Source organism: Microtus pennsylvanicus, chromosome 16 (assembly GCF_037038515.1).
Source record: "Microtus pennsylvanicus isolate mMicPen1 chromosome 16, mMicPen1.hap1, whole genome shotgun sequence".
Lineage (NCBI taxonomy): Eukaryota > Metazoa > Chordata > Mammalia > Rodentia > Cricetidae > Microtus > Microtus pennsylvanicus.
This window is the reverse complement of record NC_134594.1, coordinates 33,463,252-33,478,304: the sequence shown is the minus strand read 5'-3', so window position 1 is coordinate 33,478,304 and position 15,053 is coordinate 33,463,252. Positions and strand designations below refer to the sequence as shown.

The following is a 15,053-nucleotide window of genomic DNA, read 5'->3' as shown; positions in this document are numbered from 1 at the left end:
GCTGTAGGCACTCAGATCAGGGGATTACAAGAAATTCGGGATCTGGGGTCTCACTGCTCCCAACAGTCTAGTTTGTATTTGCATCATATCCATGTCCACTTTTTCCTCTCTCCAACTCCTTCGGCGTCTCCACCCTCTTGAATTCATGACCTCTATTTTTATTATATCATGCTTTGCGTGTGTGCACACACACTCACACCCTGCCAGTCTAGTTAGCGTTGTCTGTGTGCACAGGTGTTTAGGATTGTCCATATGAGATCAGGAAAACTCCTGGGAGGGCTTCTTCTTGGAGAAAAGATAATCTCCCCGCTGCAGCTGGTTATAACATCTTGAAAAGAGTTTATTTATTTGTGAACTAAACACAAAACACCATCCATCACTTTGAAAGTTGCTACCTTGTGGGGACAATCTGTACCTCTTTAAATTTTTTCTGTGGTGAGGAAAGCAAGAAAACTAAGTGTTCCTGTGTTTAAAGAGCCACAGCAATTAAGTTTCCAGCCACACGACTTTCTGAAGTAGGATTAACGCTTTGCTTGCTTGGCTTGCCTCATGAGGCAACAGGTACTTGGGACATCTGCTCAGGGATTTTTGAATTCCAGGATGGATGGAGGGGTTAACAAGCTAAGATTCTGAACTCTGCCCTTGTTCTTCATGAGGACTTACTCTCATTTTATGGCCTCAGTAGATCTTTGGGGGAAGAGTTATGTTGAGCTGGAGAAGCCCCCTTCCCATCCTCCCTGCTCCCCCAGCAGAGTGTGCTGTTTCCTTCTGCTGGGCTATGCGGGTGAGTTCATGTCAGAACACAAGGTACATGGTATACATTGATTTAAACTGTGTTCACTTAGCATATCTTTTAGGGTTTCAGTTTAGAATTTTGTGTAAGACTTCACCCCGTCAGGCCACCCAGTATCTATAAGGTATCCTATTAGCGAATCTGGTTTTTAAATTCCTCTCTGTGTGTATCTACTCAAGGCTGTGATGGAGCAGGCCCGGCTGAGGTCTGAGATGAATTGGTTATCAATCACGGTTTCTGTTTTTCCATTTGCTCTTGGTCACCTTTGAGAATTTGTGTTTTATATAAATTCATCATCTTTTAAGAGTCCTAGTAATTCACACACTGTGAGTAAGAGAAATCATGTCCGATTTCCTCCCTCGTCTCCAGCAGTGGTGTGCACCGGGTAGATGCATCGAATGTGGCACAGTGGGTCTGTATGCCAGTGCCACTTGGAAGGCCTTGTCTTGTACAGATTGGCGATTCATACCAGTTGTTGGGTGCCAATCATCTTTTTTTCACCAACGCTCCCCATATATTTGCCCCAACTTTTGTAATGATAACTTAAGAATCTTCTTGGAACCATTTACAGAGGGGAAAACTGGGACTTAAATCCCACTTCGTTCCTAACTGGATTCCTATCCTCTCTGACTCCTTTCTTCCTCTTCCTGTTCTATGTTACATCGGAACGTCTCTAGAACAACAGAAAAGATACCATGGCAGCTTTTATCATCAAATCTACACATCCTGCGTCCTCTGGCGCCAATATTCATCTAAGTGCTGTTTGTGGGAGAACAAAATATGAGAGCAACAATGTCAGAGCCAATATTTCCTGGGGACTTATTTCATGACAGATTTGTTTCCAGGGTGTTACTTATAATGCTCGCTTCATCTTTGCAAAGCAGATATTTTTATTGCCTCTTTTTTAAAATAGAGCATGAGAATATACACACAATTGCTGGGTGGCTTGCTGAAGGCTACACAGCTCCTGAGGCTTAGAGTCATTATCATAACCTAAGGTATCTGCTTCCAAATGTTAACAGATGCAAATATATATTTACCTGGGTAAGCTTGCAGCCCACTTTAGGTGCACACCAAACATGCATGATAGTGTTATAAATTTCTGAACGCCCATACAAATTAGCAAGAGTGTGTTACTTGCATACCCATGAAAGGTATTCAAGGTGGGAGGATATCTCTGTGTGTCTCGTGGGGCATTTTCTTGAGGTACAATGTGACGTTCTACTTAATTAAGATATATTCAGTTCCTCCAGGAAACCTCATGTGTATGTCTAGAAAAAATTTATGTCACATTTTTAATAAATCACTTTAAATAAAGCAAACTCCCATTAGACTATTTGTGACATTACGAATCTCAACATGTCAAAGACCAAGATTATATACAAACTCTGAATAGAATAGTATATCAGAGGGAACACAATTGGCTTATTTGTCTTAGTTCTTCTGTAAGTAGTCTAGCTGGATGGCTGAAAATTTCTAATGACAATTTCCCCAGTAATAACTTGCCCACAGAAGGCTACTGGACAGCATAATAGAATAGACTGAGCTGGAATGCCCTTTAAATGAGAGATTTCGGAAGCTTCCATCCCTCTCGGTAAATGGGTTGGAGAGATTTATGAGGCTCCCTGCATTTTTATCACCTCTGCCATGCAGTGCACCATTTCCCTCCAGCCGCCCTCTCCCCCGATAGCCTACAGGTATGGCTGATGAACTGCTTAGCATATTCCAGCCAGCTCATTAGTGACAGGAACTCTGGCATTCAGGAAAGGAGAAAGAAAGAATTGGTTTTGAGTCTGGTTTGAACAGTAGGCTGTCTATTGCTACACTAAATCTAACTACTCGTTATTTTCAGCACAGGGCCAATGTAGGTTGCTGGCAATATGGTTGCCTACTGATTGAGTTATCCGCTGATGCCACTAGGCATTTATTTCTCTCTTTCAGGAATTTATTTGAGCCTGAAAAACTCTGATAGTCAGATATTTGAGAAAAGAAGTAATATCTTTTATTAGTGAGCTGCCCTCACTTCCACTGTTCTAAAATAAAGTACATGGAAATTTTTGCTTTAGACTATTTATTTAAAGATTCTTCAAGACCAAAATGGTAGCATCATCTGCCTGGTTGCTGTTCTGTATCCCTTCATTATAAGAATGTTGTATATTATTTGGTTTCATAAGCTATTGTTTGATTTTATACAAATAATGATTTCATTGCCTGTATAAAAATATGGGATTTTAATTTAAATTTTAAGCAATTAAAATTACCTTAAAACTGAATTAGAAAAGAATTATTTTAATAAGACATGTGATGGGTGTGAAAACTATGAAATCATTGTCAAGCAATGCAAACACCTGTGAGTTAGAAGTGGTGCCTAAAAAGCTAGTTATTCACCTGGAAATTTTAACTATAGTGAGCTAGGTCCCAATACAACTTGTAGAAGGTTTTGTATTGAATGTTGATTTCTAATTCTTCTGATTCCTATTTTAAAGGAGCTCGTGCTTGATATTGCTGTAGAGTACTTTGTTTTTATTATGATTATCAACTTTTATTAACTACCCACAAAAATATTTTGTTGGTCACAGGGATATCTAAGACACGGGGCTTGGGACTGCGTGATATTCAGAGAATACATCTGTAGGTTTTGAATGCTCTGTTAGTCTTCATTTCCTGGCCTTTCTTGGCATTCAATACAGGCCTCTGACTGGCTACAGCCATCGGAATATAGATGAAACTGATACCATTGCCAGGGAAAGCCCCAAACATCTGGAATAAATTTCTGTAAGGGTTTTTGTTTGTTTTCTTTGAAAATCTAGAGGAAGATTCAGAAGCCCTTGAGCTTCCCAGGGCTTGTGGGTAAATCAAACTTGGATTTCTGAATAGGTGCGGGAAGCACAGCAACCATCAGCAACCCACAAAGGACCACATGCTGTGTTAAACCCTGAGATAGTAGCTCTTAAGTGAGGTTTTCTTAGGCTTAGCATTGTTTACGTGGTGAACAAGATGAGCCTTTACAGGGCTAACCTGTCCATTCTAGAATTTCTAGAAGCATCTATGGCCATTCATCAGTGCCAGTAGCACCCTTTGTCCCATCAACACAATAAAAAAAAATGTTTAGATATTTCAGATATCTTTTGGGGAAAAGTTCCCCTGACTGAGGATCCCTGGCTAAGGCAGGATTATTTCTTCTTCTTGAATGTTCTTCACAGAGTCCCCTACTTTATGTAACGATACCAAAAGATCATACAACTTTTATTTTTATACAATATATAATAAGCTTCTTATACCCTATGCTTTTGAATGTTAACTATCTGAAAGGTGAAGAAAATGTTTGCATGAGGAGCATTGTAGTCCAAAGAACTAAAAGATTACCGATGTAAATTACCTCCGTACTTAGTAGCAAAGGCTCAAGATATTGCTATAGCAATTCTATATGTTTACACACTTTGCATTTTTTTCTTCAAACTTGAACCCAGGCTTTTTGACCTCACCTGACGGCATGCAGCATGACTTGGATCTCCGGAACAGTTTAGAAGTCTATGCTTTTTGTATCAAGCTCACATTCACTTTTTAGAGGTAGGAAAAAAGTCTTAGAAAATTTGCATAATTAAACAAATACTTGTGATGAGATGGCAATAGGAATGACAAGAAATGGGAGACATTTATTTTTAAAAGGTTTTATTATAAGAATAGTACAAAATACACTTTTGGATGTGTAGAAGTCAGAATTTTCTTTGAAACTCCGGAATCTCCTGGAATTTACTCTGTAGACCAGGTTAGCCTTGAACTCAAAGAGAGTCACCTGTCTCTCCCTCCTGAGTGCTGGTATTAAAGGCATAAGCCACCACTGCCTGGTTTACTTGAACTTCTTATTTGGCTTCAACCTTAGTATTCACCATTGTTCCTGGTGGCTGATCTTAGCAAAAGACTAAGATACTTTGCCCTGCTCTATGGCCCAGGTGAACACTTGCTTGGAGAAACCCTCCTTTGGCTGCTGCTTGTTGGAAAACATTACCAATTTGGATACTTGGTGATATAAAGATAATGGAAGATGGGTCCCGCCCCTCATTGAAGAGATATCGATAGCTGATAACTGGTTGGGGATAGTCAATATTCTTTTTTCCACATGTGTCTTATGTGTATGCACATTTGTGTGTGTGGGGCATATGTGTAGGCTGGTGCATGTGTGTTTGTATAAACATAAATATATAAACGTTGAGCCCAAAAGTTGATAATAGGGGTAATAGCATCCTAGATTGCTCTTCATTTTATTCACTGAGTCAGGGTTTCTCACTCAAACCCAGGCCCACTAATCCGGTTGGTTTCTCTGATCAGTTTGCTCAGGGAATCACCTGTTTCTCCTCTCTGAAGCTGTTATTACAGGAGGGCCTTGAAGCACAGTCATCATTGTTCTAGTGACCCCAATTCCAGTCTAGCGACCCCAATTCCAGTCCTCATGCTTACAAGCACTTTAACCATTGAACCATCTCCTCAGTCCCCAGAATCAGGTTTCTTTAGGGTGACTGTGCTCTGGCCAATGGCCCTCCACCCATACATGTGTGGGCAGCACTAATTAGATTCAGGAGTTTGACGAGGACTCTGGGAAGAGGGAAGTAGGAAAAGTTGGAGTGGGGGGGTGAATATAATCAATATATTGTACACGTGTATGAAATTCTCAAAAAATAAATAATGTATTTCAAATAAAGGTAAGGGAGGAAGAGTCCTTGCTCTCTGAGGAATTTGCTGTCTGCTGGTAGAGGCAGAAGCTGTTAGAAGTCTGTGGAAGGAAGAGGATGGTGGAACAATGATCAGTTCATAGAACAAACAGTGCAGCAGGAGCATCTGAACCCGAGTGCATTCGATCAGAGAGGCTTACCAGAACATTCTGATCCGAGCCGGCACACTTAGCTGATGGAAGATCCTCTTGTAAAATCCACCCACAGGCACACTCTCTCAATCATACCTGTGACTGGAGAACAAGGGAAGGTTGTAATTAAAATTCATTTCTCTGAACCTGTAAGAATGGTTAGTTTTGAAGATTAAGTAGCTTTAACAGTTCAGTTCTTGGTTAGATCATCTTTTGATAATACACCATTTGTGCTACTAATCAGAATTCAAAGACTTTGGGGTCAGTCCACCTCTTTGAGAATTCAAAATGCACTATAAATCTTGAGAATGTCCTGTGGGCTAATTTCCTTTAACATCAGTTTTCTTAGCATTTAAACTAGGGTAACACACCCCATTTGCTAGGATGTTGGACAAATTAAATGAGCTAATGTGTGCTATACCCAGACAATTTTTTTTTTAATTAAAAATTTCCACCTCCTCCCATCCTCCCATTTCCCTCCCATTCCCCTCACTTCCCTTCCCCTTCCCTCTCCAGTGAGAAGTCAGGGTGCCCTGCCCTTGAACTTCCCACAAAGAGGGAGGGGGAATGAAGTGGGGGAAGGGGGAGAGGAGTGGGGGGAGGGGGAGAGGAGTGGGGAGAGGGGGAGAGGAGTGGGAGGCGGGGAGGAGGCAGAAATCTTTTCAATAAATAAATAAATAAATAAATAAATAAATAAAGTAAAAATAAAAGAAATAGAGGTTAAAATAAAAAAAAAAAACTGGAAAGAGCCTAGATGTCCCTCAACCAAAGAATGGATAAAGAAAATGTGGTACATATGCACAATGAAGTAATACTCAGCTTTCAAAAAAAATAACATCATGAAATTTGTAGGCAAGTAGATGGAACTAGTAAAAAGCTTCCTGAGTGAGGTAACTCATACCCAGAAAGATAAACATGGTATGTACTCACTTGTAAGTGGATCTTAACTGTAATGTAATGATAATTATGCCCCAATCCAAGGGCTAGGATTAAAGGCCTTTGCCACCAGGTCCAGCAGGAAGACTTTCTTTATCTTTAGATGTCAGTTTGCTTACCTGATAGTACTGGAGGTGTTTAAAAGCTTATGTTTACTGCAGCCTACTGGAGACAAGCACTGGAAAGCTTCCAGTGGCAAAGGTCACTTCGCTTGGACTCTGACATGTAGTTCCCACTGCACACTATTTCCATGAGGTAGGAGATATATAATTAGAATGGAGTCAGGTCAGGAAGGATTTTAAAGAATGTGATTGAAGCAGCTGAAAAGTCATTGCCGGCAAGTTTGCGAAGTCTGTTATATACAAGCGAGTAGGAAGGAGCTGAAGCCTACTGTGGTGGACTGATCAATGACAGCCCTAGTTTCAAGTGTGAGACACCCACTTAACTGCACACGCACAGCCTTATGGTTCTGCGTGAAGTGTTTCACACACCTTGACTCTTAATTTTTACAACTCAGCAAAGTATATGTCTACATATTGCAAATAAAAGACCACAGGCGAAGTGAGTTAAGTTACGCCAAAGTATAATTTTGGAAGGGAAAATATTGTGACTGTTAGTAAAATATAAAATGGATACCTGTAGAGTGTTTCACTGTGTTCTTGAGCTAACGAGTTTAAGATCATTTCAAAGAGCATTTAAGAAGCCAGGGTGCTTCCCAGCAATTTATTGCATGTAAGACCGAGTTTGTGCCAGCAAGCACTCACTGGCTTTGGGGGTTGTTTTTATTGGATGAAAGTTATTGACATTTCTGCTGGACAAAGTTCTATAGAGCCCTATGTACAATGTCTGACGAGCAGTGATAGACACTACATTAACTTATTTTGTTCTGTTCTAATATTTTATTTGTGTTTGTGTGTGTGCATTGCACACACATGTGCATTTGCATGTGGAGGTCAGAGCTTGACACTAAGCATCTTCATCGGTCACTCCCCACCTTACTTTTTATTGAGAAAACTTCTCTTATTTAACCTGGAGCTTGCCAATTTGCCTAGACTGACTGGCTAGTGAGCTTTAGGCATTCTCCCTTGTCTGCCTGCTCACACTGAGATTATGAGAGTCACTGCTATGCCTGGATTTAAGAATATTAATTTCAGAAAAAAATAGAAGAGAAGGTTGATTGTCCTTGGCCTTGCTTCTTTTGTGCCAATGATCATGACAAATAATCATTCTAAAGATCTATTTGAAATTACCTTAAAACTTTTGTTAGGAAGGGAGAAAATAAAATGGATTATCTGAGATAAAAATTATAATATTAGGATTTTTATCATTTTTTAATATATAGATGTTTTGCCTCTCTCTATATCTGTTTACCAGGTGTGTACCTTGTGCCCAGAGAACCCAGAAGAGAAAGCCAAATTCCCTGTAACTGGAGTTACAGATTGTTGTGAGCTACCATGTAGGCACTTGGAATCACACTGAGCTCCTTTGGAAGAACGCCCAGTTGGTACTCTTTGTTTATAAGTCACATCTCCAGCCTCTGGAGGTCTGAACTCAGGCTCTCATGTTTGAGCTGGCAAACACTGTACTGATGGGACCATATCCCACTCACCAACTCACACCAATTAAAAGTGTTGGAATCTATTAGGTCTTTGCAGACAGTTCTCACCTCTGGGCAAGGCATATTTGAAGCACGGGATTCTCTGGGTTGCAGACCAAGCAGCTCATTCAGTAAGTGTCAATCTGAGCAATGTAACTTTTGTTGTGCTTCACTGGAGATTATGGAGGTGGAGACTTACTTGCAGAGCACAGCACTGCATTGAGAGCGGCAATGAAGGGGCACAGTATTCTACCTTTGATTTCATCCAGATTAGAGCACTGAGGAACAGAAGGCCCAGGATGAAATCACGTTCTTTAAATTACCTTCTAAAATAGGAATATTGGTAGTGATACCTTGAAGTTTAGGAAACATCACTTAGAAAAAGAAATAAGGAGATGGTTACATTTTGTCTCTTCTCTGTTGTCCTCTTTCAATATTTTTGTGCTTTAGAATAGGATAATAATGTTTCCAAACTGAGTTATATAAAAATGATTTATGGTATAAACTTCAAATATATCATGGCATATGTTATATATAATTCTTAAATATATCATGTCACACATTCCATAAAAACTCTAAAGATATACTGCCTTATATATAATCACAATTACTAGATGCATCCTGTCATGTATCACTGTGGTGGTCTGAATGAAAATGGCCCCATAAGCCCTTAGAGAGGAGTGCTACTAGGTGGTGAGACCTTGTTGTTATAGCTGTGACTTTGTTGGGGGAAGTGTGTCACTGGGGGTGGGCTTTGAGATTTTTAGTCAGGCCCCAGTTAAATGTTTTCCTTTATAAGATTTGCTCTGGTCATTGTGTCTCCTCAGAACATTAGAAACCCTAACTAACACAATCACATTTAAATTCAGGATACATGATATTACCATGATGATAAGGAGACGGTGGCATGGTATTGGGAGGCTGGGAGTCATGAGACATACCATGAAATTAGACATGCTACTCCATGATTTGTGCTTATTTGATTTCTCTTCTGTGTGTAGCTGGGCTGGATGGGAAGCTTCCAATTTTTTCCTTTAGCAGCCCAGCCCCAAATTTAATGGAAATGGAAGGAAGATGCTGTACCTAAGGACGTTAAGGAGGAAGAGACATGGAGGGCTCAACCTTCTTGCTCACTTCCTCTTCCTCCCTTAAAGAAGAAATCAGAGATGATTTTCAGGACTCAGTGGAAAAACAATAAACATTTGGCATGCTTTCCTCAAAAAGAAAAAAAACAAGAAAATAACACTAAATATCCTAAATTATAAGACTTTTTCCTTTGAAGCTATTTAATTACCTAAGAAAACGTAGTTGTGGTCCTGATGCCTGGTAGCAGTAGCTAGTGTTTGTGTGACTTGTGAGGCAGGTTAGAGCTGGCAGAATTCTCCAAACCTGAAAATAAGCTTAGTTTCAGGGAGTAATATTGTTGGTGTTATAATTTTACTATAGTTAAAACATGAAAATGCTCAATAATATTGATTAGCTATTATATTAATATCTTGATTAACTATTGATATTTGTGGTTTGCAATTTTATTTCATGTATTGATTTTTATTGATGCTTCAACTAGATATACCACGGAGGTTATATGATATTTCCCATATAGTATTAATCAAACTCAATAGCTTCTTTTCCACTGTTCCCACACTCTTTGCCTCTTTCATAGTCATTATCCTACTTTTAGGTCAACATTTTTTTAGCTTTTATATTTGAGTGAACAGGCTGTACTTGTCTTTTTGTGTATCTGCTTCATTCTGTTGAATACAAACACATCTACATCCATCAATTTTGTGACAAATGGAAGAATTTTATTCCTCTTTCTGACTGAAAATGTTGCATTATATAATGTACAACATTTATATACCATGTACACATGCATCACATGTGTACACGCACATCTTTAGGAGGACACAGGGAAATTCTGTAGGTTAGATTGGCAGACACTGCAGCAAATGACGCGGTATCCCGACAGCGCTGGGTTTTTATTTCCTTTGGAAATGGGGATAGCTGGATGTGGGAAATAGGATAGCTGCATGACACAGCAAATTTATTTTTAGTTCATTTGAGGAACTCAAATGCTGTACTCCAAAAAGTTGTAAGAATTTGCATCTATACTAACAGTATATCGGAGTTCTCTTTCCTCTCTATCTGCCCCAACATTGGAATAGCCACTGTTACTGGGATTGAATGTGATTTCATAGTGGATTTATTTACTTTTCCTTAGTGGCTAACGATACCGAGCAGCTACTGATAAAGGTATTTTGCCTGTTTTTAAATTTTATTATCTGAATTTTTTAAAAAGCCTTTTAAAAATATTTTAATTCCATATAGAACCTGAATATTAACTCTATGTCCAATCATAGACTTTTTTTCACCTTGCTATTATGGCCTTTGCTGTGCAGATTTTTTTATATTGATATAATCTCATTTGTCATTATTTTGCTTTTTTCTTATGAGTTGAGCAGCTATTAAGGACATCATTGTGTTTAACAATGTCTTGAAGTAGCAGCTCCATTTTTAATTTTTTTCATTGAGAGTAGAATCAACTGCAGATGCAATTTCACAAACCATGTCATGGCAGAAAGCATGGCAGCAAGCAGGTAGACACGGTGCTGGGAAAGGAGCTGAGAGTTCTATATCTGGATGGCTGGAAGCAGGAAGAAAAGATATGGAAATGGGGATAAGCCCATGTGGATTCTGCGAACTTGATCCTGACCTGCTTTTCCTTCCTCTATCACAACGCTGCCCTTTTCCTCAAGACCCTTGCTCCCATCTGTGCCCTGAAAGCAGAGTCATCAGGAAAAATCAGTCTGCAGTGTGCAGCTGCCTCGCTGCTGAATCGTCTCAGCTGTCCACATTATGGATAAACCTCTAGGGTAATTTGCTAAACTCCCACTGACTTTGAATGCAAATTTCTCTGCACTTTTCTCAACAAGAGCTTAAGATGGGGAAAAAGCCCACCCAGCCTTCAAAACTATGTTAGTCAGACCATCATAAATGGGCTCCCTCTCTTGGTCTCAGGGATAGCTTCCCTGTTGATGGTAATGAAACACCATCCCAGTCCATATTCCTGGCATCTCCCTGAAACTATTACAAGAGTCTTCAAACAGGTCTCTGTTTCTCTCCCTGATGCTAGCCATAGGAGCTGGGTGGCACTTTAAAAATAAAAGACAAATCGTAAAAGCCCAAGCTTGAAAACAGAGGAAATACATAACTTGGAAAAAAAAAAAAACCCCATGAATTAAATCCCCTCCTTCCTCAGTAAGTCAGATCATGTCACTTCGCACCCGGAATTACTCAGAAGAAACCACATCTTCATGATGCCTGTTACGCTCAACTTACTTTCTCTCCTCTTCCCTTTGTGTTCTCAGTGCACAGGGCCGACTTCTCACTCTTCTCCAGTTCTTCCAGAACAGTAAGCCTTGGCATTAACTTCCCCAGGAGCCTTAGCAGGCCTTGCTTATTCTCCTGACTCAGATCCCTTTCCTGACTCCTTCAGGGCAGAGCGCTTTATTCGTTAATGCATCTCAAATCCATTGGATGGCATCCAGTACACACCAGGTGCTCAATAAATACCTTAAAAGAAGGACTTCAACATTGTTATTATTTTCCGAGGTACTTCTAGTTCTGTTCAATGCCCCTCCGTTTTATTGTCTGAAATTTTAGGAGCCTTTGGCTAGAAATTTCTACAAGAGTTATTGGAACTTTAAAGTTTTGTTATGTAACTTTATGCAGCATAATATTCAGTGCGGCACAGCATAGGATTCTGGTGTTTATGTGATCGTTATCAACTGCAGAATATTTTCATCACTCTCCAGGGGAGCCTCAGAGTCCTGAGCTCCCTGTTTCCATCTTCCTCCACCTCTCAACAGCCCCTGCTTTCCACTTCTATGGATTTGTCTGCTCTCAGCATTTCGTACAAACGGAATTATGAAAGGCAATGGGACGCCTCTCAGTATATTTTCAAGGCTCAGCTTGGAGTGTATAACTAATTCATTCTTTTTCATGGCTGCGCTAAAGTATCATACGGCTATGCCACAGTTTGGATATCTATTTATTAATGTGTAGGCCTTCTGTCTGTTTCGTGCTTTTTTGTTTGCTGTTACGAATCCATCATTCAATCATGTTGCTACGAGCAGTTTTTCTTTGAAAAAATATCTCCAGTTCTTTTAAGTATATATCTAGGAATGCATTTATTCAGTCACAAGGTAATTCTGTTAACTTTGGTCAGCCTTGTGAATTTTCTCAGGAACAGTCATGGATGGTTCCCGAATTAGTATATTTAAAACTTCACAATAATGCAAAAGTGATGCATTAAACGGAAATGGTATTTTAAATTCTGATCTTTTCCTGGCCTGGCAGTCTGCTTTACGGCTTTGCCTTACACTGTTGGGCAGCCACAGGTGCTCAGGTAACCAGGCAAGCGTGACGGAGAACAACCCACACCCCATAATACCGCCAGTGCTTGGAGATATTGTGTGCTCTGCTTTCACATCCCATCACGCTCACCCGTGTTTCCTGCATTGAGTGGGAAGGAAAAGAGGGAGGCAATTACTCTTGAGATGAAGCTCAAGATAATTGCCCGCCATGAAGGCATCGAGCCAAGAACAGCCATCAAACGCTAGCTAGTTTTACAGTTCACAGCCTCCAGCAACCTAAAGTAAGACTTCTTCAATTCTTACCTTTGATGACCCCCTTTTTGCCTAAGAAAGTTTTGTGTGACTCCAGGAATTTAAAATAGGTATGTCAGTCAAGAATTTACTGATCATAAATGATAAAGACATTTAGTTAAAGCAATTATTTGGGGTCACACCTATTTTTGTCTTTTACTAAAAATGAAAGGAAATCTGTGTACCAATAGGATGGACATGCTGATTTATTTTTACCCAAAAAAATAAATCTTGGAAAAATATTCAATACTATAGAACACAAGACATAGTCAACATTTTCCAGAGTTGACTGATATTTTGATTTTCTAATAATCATTGCTGAGAACATTGCTTTGCATACATTTTGGTTAGTGAAATATGACAGAGACATGTTTATGGCCATTGCAGATATGTTCTGTGTAACCCGAAGCCAGGCTCCACGAAAGGATTGTTGAAGAAACCCAAGTGAGCAACTCAAGCAGAAGTTTTCTTTGTACAAAGTTATTTATAATGATGAATGCAAAGAAACAATTGAGGTACTCTTCAATCAAGTAATGAATAAGCAAATAGTCACCGGTCTATACAATGCAGATCATTATGTTAGAAGGAGAGATGGAAGGCTACCAAACTATGGAAAGATATGAAAGAACCATATTACATATCACCATGCAGGGGGCAGCAAGTCAGTGAAGGTCAGGCTTTGCCCGGAACAATCAGGAAATGGCACAATGGGAATAGAAAAAAAAATCAAATAGTATTTGCAGGAGGCTGGGCCTGAGGGGAGGGATGGCGTGTAAAAGGGAGGATTTTTCTGGAATTTGAGATTTCCAGCAGTGAAATGACCTCACACACATTACATTATAATGATGGATACATGCCACCGTGTGTTTGTCAAGATCTATAAAATAGACAACAAGAGTGAATTTTGCTACAGCCGATGGGATTTAGTTAATAACGGTAAATCAATGATGGTTCATCAATTCTAAAACTACACCCAGTAATGGAAGATGCTAACGACACAGGGATTTGTGGAGGAGTGGAGTGGGCAGTGAGACATAGGGGATGCCACGTGGCTTTCTTCTCAATTTCTCAAGCAGTGATTTTTTTTTACAATGTAATCTTTTAACATAATACAATCCGAATATCAACTAGTTCGATACACACCGAAGAATGATAGTGGGAGAGCATCAAGTCTTTGTTTTCTCTAATTTTACTGTTTTTTTTTCCTATAAGAGCAGAAAACTTGCTATGCACTGCCTAATTCATGACACAGTCTTTTAGAATCTGGACTGTGCTGTCTCAGGTAGCGTGCTGGTGTTGACAGTGAGGACATGATGAACGCAGAGTGTACGTGCTCTGAGCACAGAACCATGACTATAGTGAAGTCCTGGGATACAATGTGGGTGAGTGCTGCTGGCAATAACACGAGTTCATCCCACGTAGGCATTGGGGTTTGAATTAAGTTATTAATTATGATTGGCCAATTTTTATGACCCCCCCTTCAGCCAAGGTTTGTAACTGCACATGAATCCGTATGGGATTACAGCCCATATTTTAGGGAGCTTTGCTTCAAGGATGAGAACTGAATCAGCGGTGCAGCAAAGTCGTCTGTGCCACTACTGTCGTCGTGGAGAAGAGCAGTACCAACTGATGATGAGAAAATAATCCCTCGTCACATGGATAGAAGGTCAGAGAGATAATGAATACTGCCTATCCCAGTGATAACTTAGGCTGTGGCAAGGCCTTTGAAGGCACTAGGAGAGCATACTGATTATCTTACAGAAATGTTAATGTTCACAGCTTCACAAATGGCTTCAGTGCTTCAAATGGTGCCTAGTTCCCATAATACAGAGGCTGTTGATGAGGTAGCAGGAGCTGAAGCCTTTGAAAAGGATCTCATAGGATAACTGTAGATAAGAACTGCCTGCCAGAAGAAACAATTAATATTAAGGAAAAGACACCACGTTTTCTTGGAGCATTTGCTACAGCATTCATACATTCATCAATAGTCTGAGGCAGTTTTATATTTGAAAGCATTCAAAGACTATGGCATACTGATTTGGGGTCAAAATGTTACAAGGTTCAGATGAAAGCTTTTTAATAATTTAGCACTTGGAGAGAACAGACCTTTCAAGAAATGTGACATTTACCTATTCCTACTTTATTATTTCCATAATATAAAAGCTTAGATGATATCTACATTGAAGACTGGCCTTTAAT

At 39.7% G+C, this 15,053-nt stretch overlaps 1 long non-coding RNA gene across 2 annotated transcripts; it reads right to left on the bottom strand.

Moving 5' to 3' along the window:
• Window positions 1–5,479: 5,479 nt before the first annotated feature.
• Window positions 5,480–11,593, bottom strand: LOC142836590 (uncharacterized). Of its 2 annotated transcripts, none has more exons than XR_012908123.1 (4): window positions 11,527–11,593; window positions 6,710–6,832; window positions 5,664–5,756; window positions 5,480–5,564 (listed from the first exon to the last, which is right to left on the bottom strand). It is a non-coding gene; the product is annotated as an uncharacterized LOC142836590 (long non-coding RNA). The 2 variants fall into 2 exon arrangements; XR_012908124.1 differs by lacking the exon at window positions 11,527–11,593 and adding an exon at window positions 10,753–10,831.
• Between the last annotated feature and the right edge of the window lie 3,460 nt (window positions 11,594–15,053).